Below are 11,097 nucleotides of genomic sequence, written 5' to 3' on the forward strand. Positions count from 1 at the left end.
AGTCGGAGCAAGGACTGTCAAAGAGTTTTATAAGCCAACCTCAGCATGCTGTTTCAGATGTATTCCTCCTGCTTAAAGTGACAGTTTTGACATTCTGGAAAATATTCATTGTCTTGTGCATAGAAGAGAGAAAACTCTACACATGAGACTGTGGTGGATGTTTTTGGAAACTATCATACTATGATAGGTCTAGTGTAGTTAAGACTTTGATCTTTCGATTCTAACAAACCTCTCTTAAAGGAAAAGTACAAAATTTCTCAAAATGTTCACCCATACTCACTTAAAACTTAACTTAAAACTTAACTGAGCCTTAATTTCAAGAATATAGCCAACATGAAATAATCTATGGTTTATATAAATAAAAGAACAAGCAAATTTTAACTTTGAGGTTTAGTCTTTGCCCCAAGGGAGGAAGAAGGTACTTCCTCATTGCTAAGGTGACAAACCAAACTACTTTGTCACCATCGGAAAACTAGATCAGAAAAGATATCACATCTGTCACCAGATCCGTTTTTGGTGGCTATAGATTGGTTTCAGCAAAGGTTTGGGGAAGTTTTTTTTTAACTTCCAAACCACATTGTGATAAACAGATTTAGTGTAGCAGTTACTGATGGGATAAACCCAAATAGTGGTTTGAATATGTAAAAAAAATCCCCCTTTTCTATTTAATAAAGGACAGACATTTCCATCATAACCACTTTTACTGTTAACCAGAAGCTTTCTGTGATGTCAGGACTGTCGTTATCAGATGCACATTGACAGATTTGTGTGGACACATTTGAGCATATAGACACAATCCATAATGTTGCATGTGACTAGCTAATGTGGACAGTTTTGGACACTGAAGGTCAAGCTGTAGGTTTTTCCTGGAAAAGATAATCCTTACTCTTCCTCTCTCACAATTTCACACCGCTCCTATCTGAAGTATAACATCCAAGAGAGATGTTTCTGTTTATGTTCCAGGTTTTCACATGGTGCTTGTTTATCCTCGTGTCTATGTAGATTTGCAGAGATTTGCGAGGCCCCTTGTTTTTTTCTTTTTCAGGCCTCTGAGGGCCTCCACTTTAAACAGGATATAGCAGTTATCTGAAAACCATGGTGACAGAGAAGCCTTCCTGAAAGTGTGGGCAGGTCTTAAAAACCGATCTCTTTTATGTTTAATTTTTGTGCGTGTTTGTTGCTCCGTGGACCTAGTGATGAAAATGTGCAAAGAGCAAAAGAGGGTGAAGTCATACTGAATCTTGCACCAGTATAGGAAAGGAGTTGATGTAAATAATTGCATAATTGCAGTGTACATAAACTCCACCCCCTACATGTTTGACCTACTTCTGAGTGACTGGTGGTTCATACCAGCAGCACACCCACCATATGCTGAGGCAGTGTCTGTTCAAGAGAACTTGGTCAACTTAGCAAAACACCATTTTTTTCTCTGTTGTACTCACACCAACAGACAAACTGCATTCTTTCCACAGTTTTATCCCTCATGTCTGACACGACTACAATTTAGGGCACATAACCTCAGTGCACTGCTGGAGAAAACCACAAATAAGACTCTGTTCTTAAGTGATATTCCACTTTCATGATTTGTGTTTTGGAAGAATTTTCCAATTAGTTTGCTATTTTCAGTTGTTTGGGGGTTTTTTGTTCCCCAATTTGTGTGCATTAAAAAGAGGATGTGTTCGGAATATTTTTGAATTTTTTTTTTTAAATAAAATTTGGGCGACATGCCCACCGTCAGCCTGTCTGCCTGTGAGATGTTTTCTCCAGTTGTTTGGGTAACGTAATGCATTCAGCTTTTGCTGCCTTTCCTTCTTTTCCCTGTGAGTGTTCAGCCAAAGTTCAGCTAATTCAATCACTGATGGATGACTCACGCCAGTGTCCCTTTGTGCACAGACACACAAGGGCCAAGCGTACGCATACACATGCACCACGGTGCTTGCCTGGATGAGGTGTGTGAGGTCAGTGCTGCGTCAGCCTCTTGGTACGCTTGTGAAATAATCGGTTCTCACACAGCTTCACGAGCCAGCTGATGTGCCGTGATGCTGTTATATATATTTCCTGTTTCATGTTGTCTGTCTGGAAACCAACCCAGTTCTTTCACTCTCTCAAATGGAGAAATGAAGTCAAAATTGATAGCAGTGATCTAATTTTGACAAAGTAGGATATTTTTTGTAACCTTTTTGTGGTCCATTACTTAAGACTAATTATCAATTTTTTCTTAATTATTTATTACAATTATTTTGGCTCTTTATTATCACACTAGATCGTCACACGATCATTTGAGTGGCTAAGATGGCACATTCATCACATTCAAAGAAAAAACAAGTGTAACTCAAGCGTAACAAGTGAGCAAATTAGAGACTACATGTCATTTCCCTCATGTCTGCCTGTGTGTCAGTGTTTGCATGCATTTGAATGTGATGCAAGGGAGCTCACGCAAAGATCCAGATACAGTTATTTAACTGCGGCCCTTGGATGTTGTCACAGAGGCCATTATTAATGGCCCAGCCAGCCAGATTTATTGAGCTTTAGTGTAGAGTTTTCCTCTTTAGCTTAATGACTGCCAAAAGGAATGAGAGCAGATGGCTTCCTTACAGTAAGAGCAATATAGCCACAGGGTTGGACAAAAGTACCCACTAATTATAATGTCTATTTTATCACACAGACCATACACACTACATTTATGTCTTTGGGATATAAATCTCACCCACATATACAGTATAAACATGTGCTAACTGATAGGAAATTTAACAACTTCCATGATTTTACATATACAATTTCAACACACTCTACAAACAAGCACAAATATTCTTTCACAGCACTGACAGAACAGTTCATGTAGATCACTGAAAGGCCTCAATAACGTACAAATCATACAGGTGCAGAAACAAGACTGACAAAGTTCAACTCAAGGGTGGGAGCTAAGCAAGTCTGAGTGAGAGAATTTTTGTGCTTCCCATGTGTCCGTGCACTCATCTGTCTGTGTTTGTGTGAAAAAGCTGAATAAGCAGAATTTACAACATAGAGAGCAAGGCCCTTCCAACAACACACACACACACACACACACACACACACACACACACACACACACACACACACACACACACACACACACACACACACACACACACACACACACACACACACACACACAAAGAGTGCAGGAAATCAAGGTCAGTGTGACAATTGTGTGCATGTGTGTGTATCAGAAAGAGACAGAGGAGGTTCTGTACTTACATTACCCCCTGGTGCATCATAATCTCTCCCACTTTATCCTTGGGGGGGAAGGGGGGGGGGGGCAAAAGTGTGCTTGTATTGTTTCAGTTTCTCTCATTGGAATAAAGAGACCCCAGTTGTTCTAGACTTACATGGCACATTGTGTTAACATAGCAACTCTTAGAAAGCCATGTGTAGCAGATGGTGTTTCTTTGTGTGTGTGTGTGCGTGTGTGCTTGTGGCACAGAGGCAAAGTTAAAGATGTTAATCCTTTAAAAGCATCTAAATCACTGTTCTGGGTTAGTAAAGCACTAAGACCACTAGTGTAGTTTGTTTAATATATTATTACTGCTCTTTACCCTCTGTGCTGGCGAGCTGATTATTTACACATAACCCCAGTGAAATGATGAGCCTATTGCATTATGTAAGCAAGTACTATAAATGCCACTTTTGACTTTCAAAGATACGTTTTTGTACTGTTTCTGGAACTTTTATACTGGACTGCATTGTTTTGCGATATATCTTCGAATTCCTGTTCCCAAAACTCTGGAGCTTATCCTAGCTGTCATAGGGCAAGAGACAGAGTACATTCTGGACAGGTTACCAATCTGTCCAGGATGGGCACAGGGTTATGATAAATTTAGAATCACCAGTTAACCTAACCTAACCCCGTGCATGTCTTTGGACTGTGGGAGGAAGCTGGAGTTCCACAAAGGAAGGCCCCAAGTGGTATTTGAACCCAGGACCTGCTTTCTGTGAGGTGACAGTGCTAAATGTCCCCCACCGTGCAGCCCAGAGCACTGTTCCTTGAAAGAATATCAAATGGTTTTAGACAACAAAAGACAAGAGACTGACTGCAGATGGGACGGCCTTGATTTGTGCATGCCAAGGCTTTGATACACACTGCAGGTCCACTGGCACACACTCAAATTCACACTAACATTACAGCTGTTGTATGTAGGCACACGACATACACACTCAATCACATTATTACTCAGCCACTTAACTCCATCCTTTTACCTATTTGTAGCCCTCTACCCCTCCCAAAGCTTTGCCCAGGGCCCATCGTCAAGGTAACCGCCAGCAATCAACTCTTCCCAGACATCCTGGCAAGGTGAGTGGACACACACACACACACACACACACATGCACACATGCATTCAGAATATCTGCTCTTTATCAGTATTTACTGCAAACAGACAAAGAGAAGTCTCCCTGGTCATTCCATAACAAACATATATAGGAAACACAAATTCTTCCATAATAACACGCTGACGCACTGGGGCCACAACTGTGTGAACCAGATCATTTCCTCACACGCAGTAGTAACTCTTTTCACGTATATGCCATTTCTTTGCCATTCAAAGTTGTTTTTTCCATCAGCAGATGATAGCTCAAGGTAGATGTCCCCCTCCCAAATCTGTGCCCAAAAAATCAGCAGGGATGATGCGGAGGTGGAGAAGGGAATCAGGAGTAAAAAAGGAGGAAGCTTGTGTTATTTTCCGTACCTGATAACCCTCCATCCTCTGCCTCTCTGTAGTCTGACCTGTCAGACGCTGTTTCCTGGAATTCTGATTCCTGAGGGGAGTGTTTGGAAAAGGGAACACAAAGGGATACTGTCAGTCATTGTCAGGTCTTCACTGAATAACAAACATATTAATCTAATCCACATGGCTACTTTAGGCTGCTCCCTTATTGACGAGGGTTCACCACAGAGGGTAGCTCCAAATGTTAGATGTTAGACAACAGACACCCTTTCTGATGCAACGCTTATATGTGGCTTGTTAATCTGGATCTCTCTCTTGTTAGTCAAATGTGTAAGCCAGTGCATTATGGAGCTTCTACTCACATGGCCATTAGTACAGGCCTTTAAGGGGCTGACTAAAGTAAAGTGTAGCTGTGCTACATGAAATAAAAACGAATCCAATATTTTAATGCAATTTGCACACAATAAAGGCAAAATGGGAACTGCAGTTATGCTTATTAACATACTAAACCCTATTTTTAATAGTTGTTTATAGAAAGAACAGTGTGCCAGGAATGTTGTCATAAAAATTTCAGGCAAAAGTAAGAATTATGTGGTTCAAGGAGACTATTTAGAGGCTTTACGTTTGTCTTATCAGCTTTATCTCTGTGACGACAAAACAAGAAATGCCTTTGCACATGTAAGTTTAGTTTCTGTGGCTGCTTGCAGTGGTATATTGTGAGATCTTTTATGTTCTTTGTTCTCTATTGTCCTCTTCAAACTAACCTCACCATTTGCCTACTAACACCATTCAGTAAACCTTTACTGTAAAGTGCAGTTCTGGACATGTGTGAATGGCTGTGTGGTAGAGGGTGATACAGAAGAGTTGGTGTCATTGTTTAAAGTGGAAACACATTTTTTATTTACCATCTAATCATTCTTCCTGTGTGTGTTCATGCACGCACGCGCATGTCTCTGTGTGTGTGTGTATTGTGCAGAATGTGCAGATATGACAGCAGTCGGCTCTGGATAAAGGAAGTGTTCCATAAACATGTCCGGCTTCGCAGGAGGGGTCAGAGATAAATGCTATGACGGATTTATCTCTCGCTGATATGGGTCCACACAGACACATAGATGAAGCCTTTTGCTCCAAGAGATCAAAAGCTGCATCTGTTACACTGGAAGTCTTAACAGAAACGTTAATGACTAAGTCCAGAGAATTACACCGTGGAATGGCTCGACTGGGCGATCACAGTTATTCAAAAGTCACCTTCTGTTGTTCACACACTCCTACTCATTTCTCGTACTTGGTATACTGCACAGTATTCTCATTGCAGTCATAAAAGGTCATATTGTTACATTCCACTCCTTGAACTCTACTACAATGGGGACTTTATTTCATACCTTGATGGTAGGAGTCAGAAAGGCTTCTTAGTGTAAGTAGTTAGTTGTTAACCTGATGGAGTAATATAGTATAATAGTGGTGCATATGATCAGATCATGCCTATGGTCCGGTGAGCATGAATCTGTTGTCAAGATGGAGGAAGTAAGGTGGGTGTTATGCAGACTTGTGAGAGTAAATATTGTGTAACCGCTTTCCGTTTGCCACAGAGAATGCGAATTACATGCCTAAATAAAAAAGCTTTCTCATTCTCACTCTGATTCACCATAACATAGTGTATATTAACAACAGGGATTCCTGTGCGCATTCACAACCTTCAAATCAAAACATGCATTGTACTTTTGGCTACTGTGCAGTTCTACTACAGTTGAATTTCGAGGCTACACAAAATCAAAAAGTGCTTTTATTTGATCTGGTGAATACTGGTTATAGTCAGCTCAGTGCTTTGGTGTCTAAAGGAGAAGATTCCTCATACCAACCTTTTGTATCACAATAACTTGCCATAAGATTTGTGTAACATAACTTAAACTTAATAGAAATAATGGCAAAAAAGATCTTCAAAGACTCACAGACAGGCCATGCAGTTGGCAGTTTACATTTCAGGATTCTTATTAATACACCACCCCTCTTCCTTCTGGAGTTTCCAATGCTATATGTTTCCAATATCAGTTTTAAAAATGCAAAAAGATGCATGTACACACACACAAACACACACACACACACACACACACACACACACACACACACACACACACACACACACACACACACACACACACACACACACACATAGCACGGCACAGATGTATGTGTTTGAGGAACTTAAGCTACAGAGATCATGTTGAAAATTATCTCCGGACACGTTTCACTGACACATTATCTACAGCTGGTGGCAAGATACGTGTGTGTACATGTGTGTCTGCGTGGGTGTGTGTGTGTGTGGTGGGGGATTTTCAGAGTTTTTTTAACCTGATTAATAAAAACTGAAACTTTAGTTTCTCCTGATAAGAAAGGCGTTAGCTTGATTGAGCTAGATTACTCTTTGCAAACCCACACAGGATGAATGAACAGTTTTATTTGGGTTCTATGCCCCCTTGTGGTTATATAATTGATTACAACAATGCAATGCCCCAGCATGAAGGAAAATGAAGCAAGCAGCACATCTTTCAAATACCAAACAGTCAAAGTCTTAATGATCACAGTGTGGCTAGTCTTATTTTTCTTTGAGAATGTGTGTGTGTGTGTGTGTGTGTGAGTGTGTGTCATCATGGAAAAATATGATCCTGGTGACAGCTGCAGCAGAAGATGCCACAAAGACGGCTTCAGGTAATTTCTTCAAGTACTTATATGTGTGTTTGTGTGCGTGGTTATATATTTTCAACATGCATTGTCTGACCTATGAGTAACAAGGTGTTTGTGAGGGTGGCTATCTTATTGGCCACAAAATTCTTACCTCACTATGTCTGATAACAATGGAGGGTCTGGGAATGTGAGTATATTTGAGCTCCAGCTCTGGACTACACTCAGACTCCAGGATGTCAATGTCCGAGTGCTCAGATGGGCTACGGGACAGTGGAGGTGACTCAAAGTATGGGTCATCATCTTTATCCTGCGTGTGGCAGACAGAGTTTGGGTTGGTACCATTTATTTTTCTGGTCCTGGAGGAACGGGCAGATGTACAGCTGCCAGCCCTCTGAAGGTGTTTGTGCTGAAGTTCCTGCGGGCTGTCTGGTAGGGCTTCTGGCTGAGATATAACTGGATCTGCTGCTGGAAGTTCATGGTTATTACTGCTTTGCCTGGAGTTGTTTGCCTCCATAGACGGTGCAGGGTCAGTGTTAACATCAGCTGGATTACCAAAACAATGACCTAGAGATGAGCAAGGTAGTCCATGCATGCTGGCAGATTCAGAAATGACCAAGAGAATAAATAAAATAAATCCTGAAGGCTCTAACATCAGGCAGATATGTGGTTTCCTAACACAGCAATAAATGCGTGGTACTTTCTTGTGGATCATCCAGCACTGGAGTCGGAGCTACTGCCATTTAGGTATTCATATCATTTAAAGGCACATGAACAGGCCAAGTTGCCAAGTTGTGATGTGATGTGTGAAAAAAAATCTTCATACCCAGGAAAGACTTTTGGTTCCACCCATAACAATTATTTCATTAATGCAATAGCGGTCCATTTTTCCTGAAGCAACCAGATCAACAGCTTATCCGAGGCTCGTCGTTAGAAATCCATAATGTGTCAGCCTTCTTGGTGAATTGATCAATCTGTTAACACATTATTCTCTCATTGAAAAAAACAAACAAACAAAAAAAAGGGGAACCCCCCCCCCCAAAAGCTAAACAAACCACAAACAGTATTTAACTATTAAGCAATTGTTTCTTCTTCTCTTCTCAGTACCTTATCTGCCACCCTGACAACCAGCATGAGTACGACTGTCTCAGGGTTTTATGCGCATACGTGAGTGCCTTGGTGTCTCATTACTCGATCAGGTAGTCCCTGGCTTGTTGTGAATTTGGAGGCTGGGGTTGGTCCACCTTGTTCCAGCTGGACTCTGGTTACCATCTGACTCAGGGTCAGTTACTAATACACTTGCCCTACACTTCACCACTATTAATTAATGAACTCATCTGATCACAGAGCAGCAGCTCAGGGTGTAAAGGTTATTGCAGCGTTACAGATGGTTGAATATGAGAGTTCAAGTTACAGGCAAACACCGTAAGTGATAGGCCTCAGATGAGAAAGAGAAAGGGGGGAAAAAGAGAGAGCTTGAGAGAGATAGATGGATAGAGAGAGAGAGAGAGAGAGAGAGGGTGGAGGCTGGCATCAGTCCTCACTGAAAAAGTGAGACGGTAGAAAGCCAGCTGCCTTTAGGTGAGAACTACTTGAATATTCATACAATCCCATGAAGAAAAGCTGGATCCATAGTTTTGTTGGTTAATGATTTTTCATAGGGAATATCAATGTTAGCATTGGGACCCAACATATTCTAATCCTACTTTGGTTACGGATGCTGGTTTGGACTGTTTCTTTTAATATAAACGGCACAGGCTCTGGATAAAGGAAGTGTTTGATGTAACCTTTATAGGCTCAGATATCATACTTATATTTTAGACCACAATTATATTGCATATAATATTTCTGATGGTCTAGTTGTAATTCTGATTAAAGATAAGCTTTAGTCTTCATTTGGTGCCAGCTGCATAGTTTTCTTAGTTGAAACCAAAATACTCTATACACAGGAAAAAAATTCAACAGAAAAGAAATTATTGCTAAGTTTCCTGCAACAGAATTAAATGTCAGAAAGGGTATATTCTGTCAAGCGAGGAAAAATTTCAACCCACGTGAATTTAACAGCAGGAGTCCTGACTCTCAGTGTGTGAACAAAGGGAAGTCCTAGCACTGTGGACAAGCCTTGTGACTCAGTTTAATGCAGCATGTCATAAATTATCCACGTGAGTGCCACAGGAAAGCAAGTTGATTACACAGCCTGCCAGGCATTTTTTTCCCTCTTGAAACTATTATTATTTTATGCGTTTTCTCACATGCTGTAAATTGGGGGGACAGGTTCAGTCTCATGGGAAAGATGGGTCATTTCTAAGTTTCAAGTTCTTGGTGGCATTTTGGTCCTAAGTCGGTTGCACTGCTGACTGTAGGAGAAACACCAGACACAACAATTAAACTATTATGTCACCGATATGTTTACCAATTCCAAAGAAAGATTAATGTCTGATAACTAGTCAATGAAGGTCATAAAAATTTTACACACGTTTTTTATTTTAAACACAATGCTTTGCTTAGATGATTAAACTAATTTCAAATTTCTGTCCATTAAATAGAAAGTTAATAAGAAAACTGTTCAAAAAAAAGAAAAAAAAGAAAAAAAAGAGACGCATTGCATTTCTGTTACACCTACAGGCACAGAGTTGTTCTGTCAGGCTGCTCTTCCGTGTTTTTTAATGCGGTTTGGTGCTATGGGTGTAATGCACACCCTGACAAATTGAGCCAGGGTGTTATTATGAAACATGCATGAGCTTTTTTGTGTAAGGATGTAAACAGAAACATACAGGCTTAGAGGGACTTTATAGCCAAGATTAAAAACATGCAACCAAATTATATCCATTTCATTTTCAGGTTGATATTATTTGGAAGCTTTAGAAATCTTCTATGTGTTAGACCTTCAGTAGTAACCCGAGTCTGACAAACTCTACATGTGTTCAAAACCAAAAAAATGAGCACAAACCAGTTTTTCCATGTCAGACACATCAGCTGCAAGTGCTACACTTACTATGTTAGACTTTCAGAGTTGCACGCCGAACATTTATCTCCATAAATATCTCACTTCAGACACAAAATAAAAAAATATAAATTTGATTGTTATTGCACAGGCTGTAGATAACGTAACACAGCTAACCAGAGCCGTCCCCACAGTAATGTTGCAGAGCTTTGTTTCCCTCTGGTGGTCAGTTGTGTGCATGACTGTCACTAGTGTTTAATGCTCGCAAATTCATGAAAAAATCCTTTCAAAATGTTGTGTGCCCAAAAAATTGCTGCTCGTTTTCCTTTAGCCACCAGTATTATAATTAATATGCTACTAAACATTTCGCTATATTTTGTATATTTAAATATTTTTATGATAGCCAGCTTGTTTTTTAATTTTTAAAAAAAATTCTTTATTTATTTATTTTTTTTATGTAAGCAACACTTCAGGAGGACCAGGAGGTTAAAAGCATGAATCAAAGATGTGCAAAAGAAAGAAAATACAACGACAGCAACAGAAGGCAGCATTACTTCGCCTTCAAATTAAAGGAAAACTGGGGGCTTAACTTCTGCAGTGAACATTTATGCGTTCCTAAACACATCCATATCACAAAAATGACATCATACAAAATGATGCATTTCACTAAACACTACCATCACAAATCATCAACCGTACGCGCAAATCTTTATTTTGAAAACCTTAACCGGAAACCCATTTTTTTTTTTATCCTACACTGCTTGAATCTGA

Source organism: Rhamphochromis sp. 'chilingali' (assembly GCF_963969265.1).
Source record: "Rhamphochromis sp. 'chilingali' genome assembly, chromosome: 2".
NCBI lineage: Eukaryota > Metazoa > Chordata > Actinopteri > Cichliformes > Cichlidae > Rhamphochromis > Rhamphochromis sp. 'chilingali'.